The sequence below is a fragment of the Dermacentor variabilis genome, chromosome 1, assembly GCF_050947875.1.
Source record: "Dermacentor variabilis isolate Ectoservices chromosome 1, ASM5094787v1, whole genome shotgun sequence".
NCBI lineage: Eukaryota > Metazoa > Arthropoda > Arachnida > Ixodida > Ixodidae > Dermacentor > Dermacentor variabilis.
The window spans coordinates 141,762,595-141,784,155 of NC_134568.1; the positions used below are offsets into that span (position 1 = coordinate 141,762,595).

Consider the following 21,561-nt stretch of genomic DNA (forward strand, 5'->3'; position numbering starts at 1 on the left):
CAAACACAACTACCGTCTTGTTCTGTGTCCAGCAGGATTATTTCCTCTTCGGAGACAAAAAGCGCTAAACAGGGGAAAGACAATTAGCAGAGAACACGGGCGCTGTATACTAACTAAAAGGTCCAGTAGGAAGTCGCGTACGTGCATGATAAAACGGCAAAGCAAGACTCGCCAGCAAAACGTAACAGCCACGAACTGTACTTGTTTGTCGTGCGATGCAATTCACTGACGCACGAAGCAAAATCTTTTGCAATGTGATATGCCCGTGCTATAGGTCCCCCGGTCAGGACTCACTCCTCTCCCCCCCCCCTTTCTTCCCCCGCCCACTTGTTGGACGGATGCTTAAGGACGTTTACTATGTTGTGGGTGCGTTTTATGTTTCTTTTCGAAAAAAGTTGTTTCCTTCTGCGTCTATTATTATTATATTTGTAGAGCCCCTAACAATGCTAGATAGCCAGCTGCGCGCAAAATGCTTCGCATAACATCGATTCTCACAGTACGCGGGATACACACCTTTCTCATTCTTTTAGCGGAGCATATACATGCAGTTTCTTTACATTGTTGTCACCTCAAAACAAGGCTGCATCAACAACGCAGAGCAACCACATTGGCTCTCCATTCCTCATAAAAAAGAACGAAGAAAAAAAGAAAGAAGAATAAACAGCATCATCCGCGTTGTACGCATGTGGGCAACTGTCCAGTGGGCCGTAGTTGCGACGAAGTTGTGGAAATAGCATCACCTCTCAATTTCACGAAAGAGTGCCCTGGCGGACGGAAGCCATATCGGTGTGCTACAAACGCGGTCAGGTAACTGCGGCGAATACTGCAATGCCGAAATAACATTATGGCTCCGCTATACAGTTTGCATTTGGTTGTCTCATTTCACGTTCGCCCGAAGGCCGGAAAAGGGAGAGGTTGGGCGCTTGTACAGAATCACCGCGGCAAGCGACAGCGCCCAGCAGCCACCACCAGAACGAAAAAAAAAAAAAAAAGAAAAGAGAGGGAGAGACCCCGCGCACAGGACCGGGACAGCGGGACAACGTTACCGTGGCAGCATCGTCCCGAGGGCGCCCGGAGCCGGAAGCGACCGGCTTCCGCTTCCGGAACAAGTGGAACGCATGCACGCGTGCAAGGCGAGACTATGTGAGACCTCGCGTGCGCTCACGCTCGAGTAGAGACACGGACAGCAGCAGAGGCGGAGTTCGCACGGGAAGGCGCGGCGAGGGCAGCGCATTTTCACGACCAACACGGTCGCGCGCCTTCGTTTGCTTTTATTTCTGTCCACCACCCTTTGTTGCAGCTGTGCTGCTTGGCTATATATCTTGTTCTTTCTTACCTTCCCGCTCCGAGCAACTCTGGCCTGTCGCAACTTCAGCAGACGCGTGTCGCGGTCGTCCAGTGGTTCACTCTTTTGTGAAACTGTCGACAGGCGTGGAAGTCATGCGACCGCCGGTCGGTCCATTAGGCAGACAAACCGTCATCACGGATCAGGCGCGGCAGATGACAGCGCACATGCGGCACGTTATAGGCCAGGGAAAATATATAAACATAAACGTTACAAGGGCGAAAGGGTGTCCTGCACTGGACACGGGTCATTTATGGACGGTGGAAAGTGGCCGCACTGCCGGCGCCTTGGTCCAAGGTCAAGGTCAAGAATCGCATCACGCGAAGACGGCGCACGTAAAAGCAGCAGGCCGAGGTCGCAAACGACTCCGTTGACATCGCGCTCCATAGTTCGCTCGACTGTTTTACGAGTTACAAATCAGCAGACGGCGAGGAAACTAACGAGGAAGCTATAGCACTCGCTGCCGAAGGAGTAAACGTCGCACTATTTCTCGCTCACAAGAAGCACGCATATAAGCCGCAGAGTTCCCGGCATCACGTGAAAACAGAAAGTCGGATTTCCATGAGGAATTTGGCAACCGGTAAGGCTTGTAGGAGAGTCCCGGGTTCTAGCCTCGGCCAGCTGGTCTAGGACCAGTGTTCAGTCTCTTTTACGATAGCGAGGTCGCTACTGCTGTTTGGCGAGCACGCTGAATGAGCATTGTTAGGATCGGCCTGCACGGGTACTGCTCTGCAAAACTATCTCAACCCGTTGCACGTGCTTAGATCGACCTGCGGTGGTGGCGCCCGTCAGAGAACCAGCGAGGACGACAGCACTAACCGACCATAAACTTCCTTCGGAGAACTGGAGGCTACGGCAGCGTTAATCCACCATGCGCCTCGTTCGGAGAATCGGCGACGGCAGCAGGGCGGGCCACGTTTGACGCCCCGTGTATTGTTGGTTGATTTGCCGGGTCTTGATGGTCTCTCTGCAGCAAGAAGAACTTCCCTAACAAAAGGGTGCTTTGCGGTACGTGGGCCCCAGGATTCGTCACAGTCTGCTGACACTCGTGGCGACTACAGGACGCAAGACAATGGACAACCGGCGGCCACGCTGCGGTGGTCAGCTCGGGGATTAAGAGGCGTCTGCTCGGGGCAAGACACGTGTCAGCGAAAACCCGCTCAACTCGGGTTCTGGGATCCCAAAGTGTGTACGTGTGTGCGTGAGCCCTCCTCCTCCAAAAAGGCGGGTGGACTGCGTTGACCTTGGACGCTAGGAATCGGCGGTGAACTGTTGTTTTTCCCTCATCTAGGGATCTAGGGAGCACTGAGTGTTTATAAGCGGCTGTTTGTCGCCTGCTAGGGCTGCTCTTGCTCGTCAGGGTACTCGTCATCGTGTTCGTAAGCTGTGTGCTGTATGCTCGTTTTGCGTGTTCCATTTGGGAGCCACGCTAGACTGTCGAATGTATCTCTTGTTTAAAATGTAAATACTGTAAATAAACCCTGTACGCCCTGTCCCCCCAAGTTCCTCCCTAAGACCTACAACCCCTTCAACTGGTGGCTGCGGCGAGATCGTCCGTCAACTCCTACAACTGGTGGTAGCGGTGGGATCGTCCGACAACTCTAATAACTGGATGGCAGCGGTGAGATCGGCCTACGGTTCCTAGATCGGCCTACGACTCGTAGACAGCAACGGCAGCTCACGGAATTTGGCACATGGTGACCGACCGGTATCCTGATCAAGTTGGAGGCGACTTGAGATTGACCACCTCTTGCAACTGACTGGATACGGCGGAGAAGGACTGGTGATATGGTGCTGCTTCAGTGGGTAAGCGTTTGGTTTTGGCTGTAAGATTTACCAGGCTTCAATTTCATTGTGTTTGTTGATTTGAATCGCTGGGGATCTTTTACTTGTATTCTGATTTGCGTGGGTATCGCAGCAAGTATTGTGTGACAGCAGAGCCAAAGCTTAAAGTAGCGAACATGGTCCTGTTGTGTTTGACGAGAGCTGACCTGTTGTGGCTGTGTGAAAAGGTCGAGGTAGACGTAGAGGAGGACATGACGGTATCAGAGGTTCGTAAGACCATTCTGCAAAGTGGCAATGATTTGAAATTCATCGAACAAATGGGTAAACAAATTCTAAGCAAAACACGGGAACAGGAAGAAATTAGGCAAGAACAGGAAGAAATGACGCAAAAACAGGAAAAAGTTAGGCAGGAACTAAAAAACATTTCGAAGGAAGAAGGCCTAGCGGATGTAACGAGGCAGTACGTTGCTGCATTGAACAAATAGATTCAAGGTTTGGTGCAGTCAATCGAGCGAAGTCAACAGCGGATTGAGAAATCTGTAGGCTGCACGGAGCGAAAGTGGCAGGAAGTCGATATCAGGTTTCGGTCGAAAGCCCAGCGGAGTAGCACCTGCGAGATTAGCAGCACGTTCATAAGTGAACTCGAAGTGCTAGCAGCTAACGAGGCCTTAGTGACAACAGAGGCCGTTAAAGGCCGTAGTGAGAGCGACGAGGTGCTGTGCCAACAGAGCACTGTAGAGACAGCTAGGCCAGCTGTGAATGAATTGGCACAGTGACCGCGTGTGTGCGTCGCATCTAATGTTAACGAGGTCGTTAGCGAGGTACAAAGTACTGTTGACCCGACAGGCGGGAGCACCCATGTCAGGTCAGATCTGCGTGCCGAAGTGAAGTGCCAGCTGGGCGATGCAGTTGAGGGCATTTCGCAGGATTGTGAGCTGCGTAGCTCAAGGGAAGACAACTGCATTGTTCAGGGATCGGTGCAGCTCTCCGCCAGTCTAGGTTGCCAAGAGAGGGATGATTTAGTTAGCAATCATTCGGACTGTGCGCGTGAGACAGCAATCGAGACCGACGGGCTGTGTGCCGATGCACAGCGTGAGATGGGCAATGCAGTAGAGGGCAGTTCGCAAGAGCGCGAGCTGCATAGCTCGAGTAAAGACTGCTGCATTGTTCCAGAGTCGGTTGAGCTGTCCGCCAGTCGAGGCAGAGAGAGTGTTGATTTAAATGAAAATCATTCAGACTGTGCGGGTAGGAGACCGATCCGGGCCGACGAAATGTGTACCGGCCAGCACGACGCGTGAGAAGGCGGCATAAAAGGGAATTCCAAGAGAAAGCGCCGCAGAAAGAAGCGCCGTAAAGATCAGAATGCGGCGAATAATGTAATGCAGTCAAAGACGGCGACAGAGGCAAAAAGCCAGGGCGCGAGGAAAAGAAAGATGCAGTCGTCGTTGACAATGTGTGCGCATCAAGCACGTTCAGGCCACCGGTCAAAAAGAAACCGAGAAACATGTTCTGCACGAAAGCGGACAAAGGGCACGGGGCAGTTAAGTTCCTCGTCGTTCCGTCGTTCTTTTCGGAGTGCAGCCTGTAGTGCGAAGGAGCGCAAGGTGGCAAGACGAGATGAGGTGGTAGGGAGTCGCGACGCGGTCAGTCGAGTTGATGACGAAAGCGTGGCGCTAGGACGCAAATTGGCAGGAGACTGTAACGTCTTGGAGAAGCTGATAGTGTGTCAGCCCTTTTGTTGTTCCTCGGTAGCCAGAATAGCTTTCGAACCGCGACCACCTCGAGTACGGCTCAAAAGTATGAGTCAGATGTGAACATTTGGAACGGGAGGCCAAGAGAGCTTCCGTAGAAGTGAAACATGTTGATTTTTTTAGCATTTGAAAATTTCGCGATTTAAGATTAGAGTTCCTTTAACTATGTAAGGTATGAGCTTTCATTATGTTTTGTTCGAGAGGCTCCGAGATTTGAAAGATGCGTTTTAGGTAAAGCTTTAGTTTCGCGAGTGTTAATTAATAAGTACATGGGCTTTTTTGTGAGTAACCTGAAGGTCAAGGTTATCGGTGAGAGGCCTATGGTAACGCGCGTGAGTATTAGTTAACCTTCTTTATTTATAGAATAGTTTTCAAAGTTTCTAAGGTGAAGCGCGTAGGTTTTCAGTAAGTGCGTAATTTGCACGCAAAAGCGTTCTTAGTTCCATTAGCGCGTGCCCTGTGCGGACGGAAGGAAGCAGGAGGTTTATGACTGGGTTGCTCGTATGTCGAGGGCGGCCGCGTTCTGACTTCTCTAGTACGCGTGCGTAGAACTAGTTATTAGAAGACGCATTTGTTTAAGGGTTCTGCGGTGTGCGTGAGTTACGCAAGTTTAGTTGCTCGGTTAAGTTACGTGTCCTGTATGGACTAGAGAAAGAAACGTGAGTAAGCGTGATGAAATGCTTACGTACGTCGCAAGTACGCGTTCGGAATAGGGACCACAAAGCTAGCGCGATTGTGATTACGTACCTGTGGAGTTAACCAGACTGTTCAGTGGCACGACTACGTGCGATAAGTACGCCACTGCGATAGGGTAAGAACAGGCTGTTCGTGAACTTAGGCTGCTTATGTTCGGGCATTGGTGGTTTGGAGCCTTCGGTTTAGTTCTGCGTAAACCTTTGCTCTTGTGCAGCGCGACGGTCAGATATGGTTAAGCTCAGGGGGAACGTGAACGCTCGCTTTGGAGGCACGAAATTTTGGGCCAAATTTGGGGTTCCTAGTTGAGTGGCTTGCATTGAAATTTTGATAAGAAGCCTGGTAGGTTAACAGCTGATTCCGGGCGTTTGAACGCTGAGCGGTATTGTGTTGCCGGGATCGACTCTTCTGTGCCCATTGTTGTGAGATGGTTGCAGGCATTCCAAGTGCGCAGGGATTGCAGAGATCAAAGCCATATTCTTGCTCACCAGCCATTCTCTTCCTGCCCAGCGGTTGTCAGCACTGGTCAGTCGAGATTTTCCGGGCCATGGAGGAGCTGTTAGGGATGGCCTGCCGAGGTGGCAACATGCAAGTTTTCTCAGCCAGCTGCAGCTGCGAGCATTGCGAGCTTCCCCGAAGAAGACCATGGAAGCTTTCAACGCCCGCCGCGCTGACTCGTTTCGTAGGGACCACGAGGTGCCACGTCAACAACCCCTCGGAACGGCTATGAATAAACGCGATCGTCGGACCAACTATTGTTAGTGAAATCGCCAACGCCTTCACGGTTCGACTGAAGCAGGGGGATTTCCTGGAAGGAGATGCCTGCGGTGCACTTCTCACGGGCCTTTGAAGACGCCAGACAATGGACAGAGGCGGAGGCCACAGTGCGAGGTCCGCTCGAGGATTAAGCGGCGTCTGCTCGGGGCAAGACGTGTCAGCGAGAACCCGCCCAACTCGGGTTCTGGGAACCCAAAGTGTGTACGTGTGTGCGTGAGCCCTCCTCCTCCAAAAAGGCGGGTCGACTACGCTGACGTTGTACGCTACGAATCGGCGGTGAACTGCCGTTTTTACCTCACCTAGGGATCTAGGGAGCATGGAGTGTTTATAAGCGGCTGTTTGTCGGCTGCTAGGGGGTGCTCGTGTTCGTCAGGGTACTCGTCATCGTGCTCGTAAACTGTGTGCTGTATGCTCGTCTTGCGTGCTCCATCTGGGAGCCACGCTAGACTGTCGAATGTATATCTTGTTTAAAATGTAAATACTGTAAATAAACCCTGTACGCCCTGTCCCCCCAAGTTCCTCCCTACGACCTACAACCCCTTCAAATGGTGGCAGCACCTAGAGATCTAGGGAGAACGGAGTTTTTATAAGCGGCAGTTTGTCGGCTGCTGGTGTGTGCTCGTCAGTGTGCTCGTGAACTGCGTGCTCGTCAATGCGCTTGTCAGTGTGCTCGTGCTCGTAAGCTGTGTGCTGTATGTTCGTCTTGCGTGCTCCATTTGGGAGCCACGCTAGACTGTCGAATACCTCTTGTTTAAAATGTAAATATCTGTAAATAAATCCTGCTCGCCTAGTCCTCTCCTCCCAAGTTCTTCCCTACGACCTACAAACCCTGACAACTGGATGCCAGCGGTGGAATCGACCTCTACAACTCCAACAGCATGTATACATGGCCGAATGGGTACAGCTTGCAGAACCACCGGCTCCGGCCCGCTACATTGCCCACATGATGCTAACACGAGCTCCAGTCTGTCGATACAGAAAGCAAGAGGCTTCACGAGTGATACTTAGTGAGAAGTTTAGCGGACTACAAACTGCCCAGCTTGGATATAGAATTTGGTATCAGAAGCAAGCCTCGGTACTCACAGGAACGTGCTAAGCGCTTGAAATACGAAGAGTTTAATAAACATTGTCTTATTATAAACATGGTACAGACGACAAAGGTACTTTAGAGGCGAGTTATATGACCTGCAACATTCTTACATATCCGACTCTATAGTGGAGCTTGCCAGAGACCCGCGCGTCGTCTGTCGCCGAAACACTGGGTACAAGGGTGCCCTTTCTACTGATGCAAAAAAAAAAGCGGGAACGCCACTTTGCGAAGCAGGGTGTAACCTTGAGATGATCATTTTTTCAAGAGCGAGAAAATGGGCGTGTGGCAGCATGCAGAAAAGCAATCATTACGAACATGACGAGTAGTGTTGAAGAAAAGTGCACATACCGAAGACGTTCTGGGGAATGCGAAAACTTCTTTGCGCCAGGCACTACACGTTTCCTGCCAGTTCTTGCGAGTACATTTAGCCTTTCCTGATTTGTCTGGTGCTCTCTCACACGACGTCGACTAGCACAACCATGTAATGCTGCTGTAGGAGTTGAGGAGGACTTTGGGATGAAAACTGGAGGTTTATTTACATTATTTACAGTGAGAGTCCAAAGAAATTAACCGTCATAAAGTCATTACGTGCCGGCAGCAACTCGGACGCTGCGGCCCGTGGCAGGAAGCTCAAAAGAGATCAATGAAGGAATGCTCTCTCGCTGCTCCCGGTATGTGTCTTTTAAGCCCTTCGGTGTCTCGAAGACACGTCACGTTCGGCCAATCGGCGAGCCCGCTCAGGTGACGCCATTTTCGGCCAACCGGCGAGCCCGCTCAGGTGTCGTCATTTTCGGTCAATGGTAGGCGCCCGTGCGATTGTGTCACACCCGGCGCACAGGGTCGCTCCTTGGGCCCCAATTGTCCGAGCGCTTACTTCTCTCTGCGGTATTGCCATCCTGACTTGCAAGCGCCGTCACAAAGGCGGATGGGGGCGACGTTTCAGTGCTACAAAGCAGCTTTGCTCGGGCCCTGCGTTACCTGGAACAGTGCCAGGCTCCCGCTAGACTTTCGGGAAGAGTCAAGCCGTGAATAGCTCCACCTGCGGCGCACGAGGTACGGGACGCCAACTCGTTTGCACGTGCCGCGCTTCGGGAACGGGGTAGAGGTGCTTCTGCGCTCCTTAATTAGCTGTGGCACGATTAGATGTTTAGATGTGGTCTTCTGAACTCGACGGAGGCTCAGGAAAAGGTCCCGTATCTAACACTGCCTGCACCGTTTTACTAGTGCGTCAACAGTAAACAAAGTATGCTCTTGTTGCTAAGTTCTCTGGTGCACGAGTTAAATCGGAGGGTATTTCAGAAGACAAAATGTGCTTATACGCATGCGCAGAATTGACATTCGCACTTTTTTCACCGATGTAAAATGCTTGGCGAAATAAACATCAATCATTATAATTAATTAATTAATTTGTATGAACGTGCACCTTCACAAGATTTCTTTATGAATTCGGCGAGATATCACGCAACAGCGGACTTTGATCTCAGAACCACGTCTTATTTTGATGCTTATATTATGTCTAATTCACGTTCCCGCACCTAAAGTTATGGCTGAAGCAATGAGCTATTAGAACAGACAGAATTTTCCGGGCCATGGAGGCGCTGTTAAGAACGGCCAGCTGCAAGTTTGCCAGCCATTTACGCCAGCGGTGGCAACCTGATCTTGGAATGCCGCCGCCAACCTCTAGCCACGGCGTGACTAAGTCGACTTTGTGTCGGGAACAATACGCACGTCCTCCACTCTCCGTCTCTTCAGCTAGGATGCGTTTGACGAAGCAGGCTTTGTGCTGAAACCGCCACCGTTACGCTCTAGCCTCGTCGCCGTTGTGACTGAAGGAATTCGACGAAGCAGGCTTTGTGCGCAACACAACAACGTGGACCTGATCTGCTACGGGTCGGGGAGTTGCCGCGGGAACGTCGTCGTGGGCTCCTTCCCACGCGCCGACCAAGACGCAAGACAATGTGCTACCCGGCCGCGCTACTCGGATCGGCTCCGAGTTTTACGAAATTCGTGTGGTGTCGGTTTCGGACCGTGAACACGTGTGTGTGTGTGCATGTGTGTGTGTAAACCGTCCCGCGGAGAGGCGGCTAGTTTACGAGGACTAAACGAACGTTCGCGTCACCTTGTATCGCGGGAGGACCGAGTGTTTAAAAACTGCTGTTGTGCGGATGCTCGACACACTTTCTTAAGCAGTCATGTTAGACTGAGACACTCTCTCAAGCAGTCGTGTTAGACTGACGTACTTTCTCTCGCAGTCATGCTAGACTGATGAACGGCATGTAAATACTGTAAATAAACCCATATTCCTCGTTCTCGATGAGAAGCAGTCCTTCCCTTCATCAACGTCCTCAGCATGGATAAGTTGGACGACGGCATGGGCCAGCTGCCTTCGAATTCATGCCGGACTCCAATCCTGACAACGACCACAGCACGATGACGAAGGCATGACGACGATGTATTAAGGACGGCGCAAGGATGACGTCCGCCTGTGAGCGAAGGAATGAAGAGTGTGGGAATAGAACAGATGAAATTAAGACCACGGGAGTGACGACGAATGCGTGTTTTCGTTGGAGCTACGTCGGCCCTTACGTAGATCACGTGTTGCCCCAGGCCACCTCGCTTTTCACTGTATCCGGTAGACGTTTTGCACTATGTCCGAGAACGGGCAATCGTGCGATATAGCAGCCAGCACCCGAAAAAGTGGGGAGGAGAGATAAGGAAAGCTATCTTTAAAGGATATCGAGAATGAGTGCATAACCGGCGGTAAGGAGAAACATTAACTGTGATCTAATTCGAGTGTCGAATTAACATCAAATTAGATTACCATCCACCACACAGGCGGTCACGCCACGCGACGCGCGCCTGTGTTTTACTACGGGCGCCCTTCACCGCGAGGACTTCTATGGACCACAAACTGGCAACGCGAGGGCGCACAGGCGCATGCCAAACGTTGCGGCTCGCGATGACGAGTCGGAGCAGGCGGAAGCGCAAGCCTGCCCGCCCAGCTTTTTTCGACTGCGCGCGGGAAATGCAATGACAGCAGCACAGCCCGTGTCACGGAGGCGGCGACAGAATCAGCCCCCGCCAACAAGTGAGGGGGCCCGCCGGTGAGGGCCGGAAGCGACTCTAGCGCGGGCTCGCAACACCCCCGGAACGCGGAGGCCCGCAGGGCGCGTTTGTGGAAAGAATGCGTGCTACCCGAACGACAAACGGCGAAGGTCGCGCCTCCCGAGACGAGCGCGCACGAGGGGCCACGTATGTGTGCCATCGCGTCAAAAGCGCCACGCTCGCCCACCGCACGAGCTCGCACGTTCGTTCGTCGAGCTTCGGCGCTGCTGGGCGTCGATTTAACCACACCGCCGCACAACGGGAGCCTTCGCGCACAATGGATACCACTGCCATCGAGCCACGCTACGCAGCAACTGCGCAAAAGCATTGCGACATACAATAAAGCCCACAAACAGGATGTCCCCAAAAAGCACGGACGTGAGAATGCGTAGGCAGTGTTGTGCGGGCACCCCAAAGCGACATATGAAACATGGAGTTTTGTTCCTGCGCCTCGATGCGCCTCGATGCCGAACTGCGCACAGACGTAGCAGAGCCACGGGGGCATATTTTGCAACAAAAAAAAAAAAAGAACTTGTCTGTACTCCGCCTCACTGACTACGTGCAAGCAGAGAAGGCAAGGGTTTACGTCAGCCAATCCGCAACGAGAGCCGGCTGCGGGTTCAAGGCAAGAGAGGACTCGCGCATTGTGCGCCACAAATTATTGCGTGAAGCTTTTGTAAAGTCCGTGTCGTGCGGAGCGCGATCATAGGAGGACAATATAGAGGAGCCCTTCTTCTGATTCTACAGGGTGTTTTTTTTTTTTTTTAGCCCATACAGATATCTTATAAAAAGAAGTAATGAGTGCCGCGAACGTGGCCTTCTTGCAGATGAGTTCTCAGGCGAGGCGGACATGCTTTGTCGCTAATAACGTGAGCTTCAGACGACTAATTAACAAAATTCCTTGACTAACTTTTTATTTGATGCCTTGGGGGCAGCCGTCTAAATCGCAAATTTGGAGGCAGTGACAATTTCATCAGAGAGGTTTTGATAAGGGGGACGCAAGCGCTGGGGCTCGAAGCGCTAGGGGGCCCCAATGCTTGTGTGCCCCTAATCTCTACTGTCGTTTTCAGTGTGTGTGCGTGTGTGTGTGTGTGTTGTTGTGGTTCGGGGTCGAGGACGAGAGACGGACACTTGGAGCAGACGAAGAGGAGACGAAAAGCATTATACAATATTTACACACAGCAGGTAACAGCAGGTAATAGCATACAAGTAGCCGCAGGACGAGGCAGGGCCAGTGATGACGTCAACCGCGTCGCTTTCCCTTGTCGTCGAAGGAGAAGTCCAAGCTGCATAAAACCGGTCTCCACCAACGTGGTCAGCAGTTCAGTGAAATTCTGAAGGCTGTCAATGGAATCGTCGTGGTGCTCTGTTCCCCTGGGCTCCTCAGTTCAATCCACAGAAAAGGGTTGGCAGTTTCCTGAAACTTTGGAGGCTGTCACCAAGGGCAACCACTTCTGAAGAACGAGGGGGAGGGAGGGGGGGGGGGAACGCCCGTTGACAACAGTGTGTGTGTGTGTGTGTGTGTGTGATGAGAGAGGGAGAGAGAGAAAGATGAATAGGAAATACACGTTCAGAGCAGTTGACCAACTCCGTTACGGCGCAAATACCTCGTTCTGGCCAAATGTAAGTAAACTGTATCTCGATTTTTAATCTGTACAGACAGCGACATAGCTGATATCGGGCGAATACTCAGCTTACTGTACAAACATGTTGCACGTTGAAAATTCTCAACCAAGCTTGCTATACGCTGACGTAACACAACCCCATCCCCACTTTATGATGCATCGAATGGGCTACAAAGGTCTTACTAACTTTCCCGCGGCACGATGCCATAATGTACCGGTCTCCGCCAACGTGGTCAGCAGTTCAGTGAAATTCTGAAGGCTGTCAATGGAATCGCCGCCAACCGTCCACGGCATAACAGTATCGTCGTCGTCGCCGTTCTCAGCTGCTTGCTATGCATCCAATGCGCGGGAAAGACCGGAGCGCAACCTCGACGTATTTACTCTGGCGGGCGTTTCATGAAAACTGCGACATCCTGCGAAGGTACACATGGCCCCGCGTATGCGGAGAAGCCGCCCACAAGACGCTTCGAGCGCCGAATGAGTATGTGATGCGGACGGAAAACAGAATGATTGGACGAAGTATTTCCTAGAACACCGACTCCATTCGTTTCATTGGTTTCCTAGACTGACATACCGTCTAGCATCCGCACTCCCATGCAGAACGTATGAACGGGGTTCTATCATCATATTCCCAAATCGCCACACGGAAGTAAAGCGCGCTCGTCAATGCCAAAGCACTTACCGACGTTCTGATCGCATGGTATTCTCTCTCCCATCTTACTGCCTGGGCTATTAGCAGAATATCAATACCCATCTCGTTCTGATTGCGCACAAACGAAGGAACCACATTAGAATCCGTCTTTCCGTACAAACTTGCACAGCACAACATTCCAAGAAGCCGCCCAGAGTAAGAAAAGCTGGCTAGCAAGGGAATGCAGCCACAGGTACACGCTAAGGGAAAAAAAAAAACAAAGAGTAAGAAGAGCAAGGGGAAAACAAGAGCGCTCTTCGCCGAGCGACGGCCGCACGAGGAAGGAAGCCGCTGTCGTCCAGCATGGAGAAACACTCGACGCAGCCAGCGAGCGAGCCGGGCTGCAGAAACAAAACAGAGCGCGGCAAGTAACGAGACGAGGCGCGAGGAACACGGCGAGAAGAAGCAGCAGCTGCGGAGAAGGGGGCGAATCGACGTTCCCGACCGCCCCTTGTTTTTGGCCGGTGCTTCCCCTTGTGTCGAAGCGGGCCCCTCAGCGGTCAGTCACGCTCCATTTAGCGGAACAGCCTCGATCGCCGTCGTCGTCGTCGCACCCGCGCGCACCCCTGCGTTTCGTTTTCTTTTTTTTTTTCTCCACTCGCCGCCACTGGGAACACGAGAGCAATTAGGTTTACACGAGTTGGGCTTGTGTACGCGCGCGCACTATCTCTCTCCAGACTTTCACGCATGCCGCGAAAGCGCATGCTGTCTTTTTTTATTAAAACAATAGAAAAAAAAAAGACTATCTCGCGTGTCGAAAGACGCACTTGTAGCGGGAAGATATCACAACTTGGCCCGTATTTACAAAAAAAGCTTTTACGCTAAAATTGTTAGTGAGAGGAAATTGGGGCCGATACTAATGCTGGACATGATAATAGCGAAGGCTGTTGGTCAATGGCAAGGAGAACTTGCGAACGAAAACCTTAGGGAATACGGGACCTGAATCTCAACCTGCAAAGCCAACTTCCCGCCTGATACCTCGCAGATCTCAGGGATGTCACTCATCTGTCTTAAATTGCGACAATAAGCCTTCGCGGCCACACAAACGGCTAATTGACATATGGTCAGCGCCCAGCTTATAACCTCTAAGGTAGTAGTGACGTGTTTCCGCCAGCTGCAATGCTAAGGAAGGCCTCGGGATGGGTTCCCGACGATATTTATCACCGGAGAGCTCGACACCAGTTAAGTATGCAGAACCAACTGCCGGGAAGTCCGACTATCACAGAGGCTATAACACATGGCACATGTGGCTAAATGAGTTTTAGCTGTGCCAAAACAGCCAACAAGAAGGAAAAGTTATTTAAATCAGACTCCAATCCAAAAGACCTGCCTCAAAAAAAAAAAATGCAAAAGAATATCGGGCAGGACTCGTCTACCCTATCGAAGTGTGGGAATAGCCGAAATGCGTCATGTATACATGAGGCTTAGAACGATGGAAAGCTGAGCTAGTTGGTAAGGATTCATTATGCAAAAAAGAGGTGAGGCGTGCAGACAGGACACCAGAGTAGAGAAGTGGACAACACGAACGCCGACTGTCAACTGAAGGGAGCACTGAGGCGAAAAAAGAAAGAAGACACAAAACTCATCTGCGCAAGCTCAGGAATGGTATTACCACGTGCAAGTGCAAGAGTCGGCTTTTATTGACAGATGCGGTGTTTCCACGGGAGCTTTTCTAGAAATTCGTTCAATGTACTCTAAGTCGACGCTGATTGGGTGGAGAGATGGCGTCTTTCTGCAGAAATCAGGCATTTGTATTGGCTCAAAGGTTGCCCCTATCCTTAGCAATATTTACCTGAGTAAGGTTGACAGCTGCTTAGAGAAAGCCTTAAGTGATAGCGCTATCAAGATATTTCGCTACGTTGATGATTACCTGATTTTCTGCAATAGGGAAGAATTCGATTCCGCTGCTACCTCAGTAAGTGAGCAATTTAAACTTTATGGAGGAGGATTACAGTTTACCAAGGAATTTCCTCAGGGACGCGTAATTCAGTTTCTTGACATTTCCTTGGTCTTCGAACAAAATCACGCTTGTTGGCAGTACTATACCCCAACATCTTCGAAGCCGTGCTAAACTTTCGATCCAAGCATTCCAAAGTAGTAAAAAACGGAATTGCCATGCATGTCGTGCCTTAAGTCTTCTTTCACCAGTTCTTGCATGCACAAAATGAGCGCCAGTTTTAATGCGCAGGTCTGGCGGCTATTAAAAGCAGGTTATCCTAGTGCAGAAGTGGCCACTGCGGCTGAGCACCTAAAGAAGTCGGTTTCGAGGGGGACGGACGTGATTACAGAAAGCAGTAATAGCAAAAAAAGAGTAGAGGCTATTCCGTACATTCATTCAGTGTCACGCAGGCTTTAAAAAGTTGCAAGTATAGATATAATGTTAATGTGGCTTTCGCTGCTCCCAATAAGCTAGGTAAGGTATGCGCTGCCGTATAGAGGAAAAAGGAGCAGGTAAAAGGCAAAAAAAGAACAGATATTTGTCCAGTGAAGCACAATAAGAACAACAGTTTTACTGACTGTCTTATGGGTGTGGTTTATAAAATTCCCTTTAGCTGTGGCCAGTTCTACGTACGGCAAACGGGACGGCTAATCAGAGGCTAATGGAACATAAAAGGTCGTTAACCGGTGGATCGCCTTCTAATATTTCCCTACATTGCCAAGATTTTAACCGAGCGCCAGAGTTAGATGAATGCGCGATATTGTACAGGCATAAGAATGAAGATACGCGTCTTATGGTAGAGGCGTGGCATACATATAATGGTGGAAGTGCGTGCGTGAGTCAGCCTTCGATTACTTTACGTAAGGAAGAGATTAAGTGCCTTAACAGTGCCAAATCTCTCACGTAGTCCGGCACATGTACCCGACTGACACGTGGTGTTACCATTCCTGAGCTTGCGCAGATGAGTTTTGTGTCTTCTTTCGTTTTTCGCCCCAGCGCTCCCTTCAGTTGATAGTCGGCGTTCGTGTTGTCCGCTTCTCTACTCTTGTGTCCTGTCTGCACGCCTCACCTCTTTTTTTGCATAATGATATACGTGAGGCGTGTACTGAAGCCGGGCTCCTCTCTCGCACTTCCCCTCTGGTCGCGCTGCGTCTTCTGGCGGCGCCGCCGTGAAGTCCGCGCATACCCAGTGACCCACGTTAGCGTCGAAGAGGTCCATTTCAAAGCGGCACATACCGAGTGCCACAAACCTACACGAACGGCCCACATTTTTAGGTTGCACTATCTCCGGGATCGGCACACATTTTTGGTGCGAGAGGTGGATATCTAGATTGCCGAAAACTCGTCCGAGTATGCCAAGCATCCTAATCGCATTAAAATATGTAAATTTATACAGCCGGACAGTCATAAAGCTCGTACTACCTACAAAACCGCGCGGGTTAACGCAAAATAGAAAATTACGTGGATCCCACGCAGTGTGGCGATCGGCGTAAGCGAAGCCTTCGTACATTGGCAAGACGAAACGGCCCATCTCCCAATCAGACGGAACGTGTACCCAGTAAAAGACACTACAAACCGAATAAGACGACGTGGCCTGGCTCTCGCAAGACCACCATGACTGCCACGTAGTCCACCGCATTTTGATAAGTTGCGATTGAAGATGTTCCCACGCAGAAGAGCCCCCGCAAAGGCCTATTTACTAGCAGACATATAAAGTCAGTTTCGTCCTAAGGGCAAGGCATTTATTGCGATAGTAAATTATTAGATAGCTATACGCAATAAGGTTAGTAGTTATATAACATCTGTATAAAGTGCTGTAAACATTCGCTTACTAGCTAAACTGACAAGCACGGTGTCACGCGACACAGGCAAACATGAACACTCGAAGACTGCGGGCACTTGCTGTCCGAACGCTGACGTGAAGAGCAGCAGCAGAGGTGAGCGAATTCCCTTTCGTGCTGCCTCTCGATCCAACGCGAACTAGACGCGCGCGAATACACAGCGCACACAAAGCCATCAGCTTTTTCAGGGTGGCTCGCATTCGAACCCATCGCAGATTACCTTCAAGAAGCACGCGGCGGCGCTCAGTCGAGCCATACGCAGTTGCGGCCGCAACAGAAGCGGAATCGCGTGTTGCCCTGCCCTCCCCCGCCCCTCCTAGCGCGCACATCTTACTGCTTCCCAATTTGTGTGCGGTAAAAGTCGGCGTGCACCCTCCCCACCTTCCTCACTTGCACGCGCGAGGAGATGCCGTCGCCTCAGCCACCATCCTTCTCGGCTCACGCTCGCTGCTTTCCCTCGTACCTGTAGCGCGCGGCGCGCGGCTGCGATCTTGTCGGATTCGATATGATGCTTTTTAGCGCAAAGAACGCGACAAAAAAAAAAGGGAAACAGTGAGAGGCGAAAGCAAAGACCAGCGCTCGTCGCCTGCCACCCGGACAAACGTGTATCCCTGGGCCGGCCTCCATGGCCTCTTCCACAGCACGGCCTCCTACGAAGGGATGCCTCGTTGCTGCTCCGACTGCGAGTTGGCTGCTACTGGACGGCAGCCCGCCGGCACCGCCTTGGGAAAGCCACCTCGCCAGCCTGTGCCTCCTGTGGTGAACCAGAAACTCTGGAGCACCTCCTGCTGGCCTAGCTGCCCTGCTCACCTGCAGCACCGCGGTCGACTTCTGCAAGAGTTCCACCGCCTGGGGCTCCCATGTTCACGACAGGAAGATATCCTCTTCCCCTGTCGTAATCAGCTACCAGCCTTCCTAAGTGTCGTCGAGTACCTCGACTCGTCGGGGCTCTCGGCGAGACTATAGGACATTTCTACAAAGACGGATGGGCTAACGGCCATCCCACCATCTCGGGCTTCCTGATCGGCCACTACTTCGCTTCCATCTCTACGACCCTCTACCTTTCTCCTTCCTACCCTCTCTCTCTTTTAACCCCATCCCCTACACCCTGCTGGAGCTGAGCCGTGCTCCCGCATGGGTTGCAGAAAATAGCGCTAGCCTTTTCTCCTTCCCCACAGGAACCACTTCTCTTTCCTTTCCTTTCGCCTCTCACTGTTTTCCTTGTTTTTCGAGTTTTTTTGCGCTAAAGAGCATCATATGTTACGGGGATGTTGGGTGTGTAGAAGATTGTATATACCATATATATATATATATATATATATATATATATATATATATATATATATATATATATATATATATATATATATATATATATACATACATTCAAAATGCGTCAGAGTAGTTAAGATGGCTGACCAACAACAGGCAGCAGCCAACATCCCGCGATCTTCTTCTTCCTCTCTTCTTTCATTCTTCCGTAACAATATGAAGTAAACACCAACTCGCCCAAGATAAAGTTATTCTCAAGTACATTTATCGCACTTGGACTTTACACGGAACATCACACCGACACCGATGGCGGAAATTCGCCTTGATTTTCCATATACGCAATGAAACAGCCAGTACGTGTTCGTAAACATAAGCTATACCTAAACAGCAGCAAACACCAAGCTGGGTATATCCGGACCTTTGAGATAAATGCTACAAGAGCTATGTGTCAAAGTTCAAAAAGATTTAGTGAATATGCGAGCACACCCACAAGATCCCATCACACCCGTGTATGTATATATATATATATATATATATATATATATATATATATATATATATATATATATATATATATGTGTGTGTGTGTGTGTGTGTGTGTATATATATGTGTGTTCATATCATGAGTAATCGAGAAGCAAAGAACCAAGGACAACATAGCGGAAATTATTTCTACTTACTAAATGAAATAAAGAAATAGTAAATTAATTGAAATGAAAGTGGATGAAAAAAATACTGGCCGCAGGTGGGATACGAACCCACGTCTTCGCATTACGCGTGCGATGCTCGTACCAATTGAGCTACCGCGGCGCCGTTTCGCATTCACTTTCTGCGGTATTTGTTCTACTACTATAGAACCCTGGGAGTGTTCGCCACCACTCACAAACCAAGACGGCGGATGTGGAACATCCTTCTGCCGCAGGCGTCACTACTGCGTGACCTATTTCGGTGGCAGCAACTGGTCAACGGTCAATAAACCCACACATGCTATATACCCGAAGGCATCAATGTTGCCTGATTCGAAACCTTCGTAATGTTATCAACGAGAAGAAAGGGAACCGAGGGGCCCGCTTTTTATTAATCATATCATAAGTAGCCAACAAGCAAAGACGCCAAGGACAACATAGTGGAAATTACCTGTACTTACTCAATGAATTTAAGAAGTGATACATTAATTGAAATGAAAACGGATGGGAAAACGGCGCCGGCGGTAGCTCAATTGGTAAGAGCATCGCACTCGTAATGCGAAGACGTGGGTTCGTATCTCAGCTGCGGCCAGTAGTTGTGGTCTAACACAGGGGTGGATGTGGACAGCGACCACTACACCACAGCGATGATGGTAGGCTCGCACAGGACCGAGGAAAAGATATTCAAGCTAGTGGACTGGGACAAGTTGAGAGAGCTGAGGACCGGCAGGTCCGCGGAGGACGCGGACGCACCCCTACTTGGCTGCATGACGCAACTCCAGACGGATCTCGAGGCAGCAACGCGAACGGTCACCGCCGACCTGGAAACTGAGAAGATGGACAGTAGACTCGGCCACATGCTAGAAGCCAAGCAATCGTTACAGCAAAGATGGAAAGGGCAACGCCTGAACCGTCGGCTGCGGAAGAAGATTGCGGAGCTAAACCAGAGCATCGAACAGCACTGCTCCACACTGGCTCGACAGCAATGGGACGACATCTGCAACATGACTGACGGGCAGGTACGCAAAGGCGCTTCTTGGAACATTCTGAAACACCTCTTGGACGGCGTGAACATTAGGCCTCGCGGAGGGACGCGATCAGCAAGCTGCTATACGAGGCATGCAAGACTGAAACACCGGACGCGCTCATAGCAAGACTGACGGCCAAATACCTCCCCGTGGCGGATGTGGCGGCTCCCGAGGACGCGACCTCCCAATACTCGGGTCTACATAACGCGGATCTTGATGCCGACTTTAACACCGAAGAGATCATACAAGCGCTCAGAGGTCTCAACAGCCAATCCGCACCGGGGCCGGATAACATCACCAACAAGACCTTCCACAATCTGGACGGGGGCGGCGCAAAACAGCTCACTGCGATAGTTATTGAGACGTGGCGTTCAGGCAAAGGAAGACGGCCAAAACGGTCTTAATACTGAAACCCGTCAAACCTCTCAGCATGGACAATCTGCGTCGAATCTCGCTTACGTCGTGCGTGGGAAAGACCATGGAGCGTGCGGTGCTTAACCGTATGAAGCCCTACCTGGAAGACAAAGAGATATATCCTCACAACATCATTGGCTTTCGTCAGGAGCTGGCGACGCAAGATGCTATGAAGCTGGTCAAAAGCCAGATACCAGACAGCACAACAAGAGGCGTCAAGGCCATCCTAGGCCTGGACCTACAAAAGGCCTTTGATAACATACGGTACTCCTTCATTCTACAGCAAATCTCAACACTCGGATTTGGTCAACGTCTCCATGACTACATCTGTGACTTCCGCAGGGGAAGGTAGGCCTCGCTATACGGGTCGGCTCCTTGCAGTCGGAGTCACTCGAACTGGGCGACAGGGGTACTCCGCAAGGCTCGGTGATAGCCCCTTCACTCTTCAACATGGCCATGATAGGATTGTCCAAGCAACTGACTCGAATCGAGAACCTCTAACATGCCATCTATGCAGATGACGTGACCATGTGGGTGGCAAAGGGGAGCGAAGGACAAATCAAGCACACTTTACAAAATGCGATCCGAAGCACTGAGGAGTACCTTAAACCAACAGGCCGGCGGTGCTCGTCTAGCAAGTCGCTCATGAGCTGCTGCTATATAGACCCAAGAGACGAGGGCCCACACCGAAGGGATGGGACACAGGCACCGACCCATGCGTCCGCCTGCGCACCGCTGAATGCAATACGATCCCGGTGGTCGGTCACATCAAGATGTTGGGCATGACAATAGAGGCGAATGGCTCGAACACCATCGTAGTCGCTAAGCTCACCACGAAGGCCGAGAAGTCCACACGCCTACTGAGACGAGTGGCCAACCGGAATCACGGGCTCAAGGAGGACAACCTGCTTAGACTAGCACAGGCCTTCGCAAGTCACTTCATGTACATCGCGGCTATGCACAACTGGACCAAAGTGGAGAGAAACAAACTAGAAACGCTCCTGCGTAAGGTCGCCAAGAGAGCCATGGGTCTACCCATGCACACGAGCACGGATGAACTGGACGCTTTAGGCATGTACAACACGCTGAGCGATATTGCGGAGGCACAGGAACGGACACAGATCACCAGGCTGTCCGACACACCTGCGAGCAGATGGACCCTACGAGAAATCGGCGTCGCGCCTCGGGAGATCGAGTGTAGCAGCCACGTGCTAACACTTGACCAGAGGAAAAATATCAGGGCAATCCTCCTATAAGACGGTGCACTCCTATAAGACGGTGAAAGCTTGGTATACTGTGACTCCAAGAGGGTAATTCTGTCCTTCGGAACAGGGAGCATATCCGCGACCACCGGCAGAATACTTGGCACACAATACCTTACGCCACACTACATCAATTGGTTCCTGGCACACATGGGCCTATTGGAGGAGCCGCTCCCTAACCTCAACGAGACTGCACACGAGGCCGCACGAGACCTAACTCACCTTGCGAGCCCGCACTCCCTCTTTCCGAATGGCTC

At 51.0% G+C, this 21,561-nt stretch overlaps 1 protein-coding gene and 1 non-coding gene across 3 annotated transcripts in view; both read right to left on the reverse strand.

Moving 5' to 3' along the window:
• The window catches only part of LOC142585550 (uncharacterized), a 399,003-nt gene that overhangs the window by 314,225 nt on the left and 63,217 nt on the right, over nt 1-21,561 (reverse strand). The window lies entirely within an intron of this gene.
• On the reverse strand, nt 18,652-18,724 carry TRNAT-CGU (transfer RNA threonine (anticodon CGU)). Its single transcript has one exon. It is a non-coding gene; the product is annotated as a tRNA-Thr (tRNA).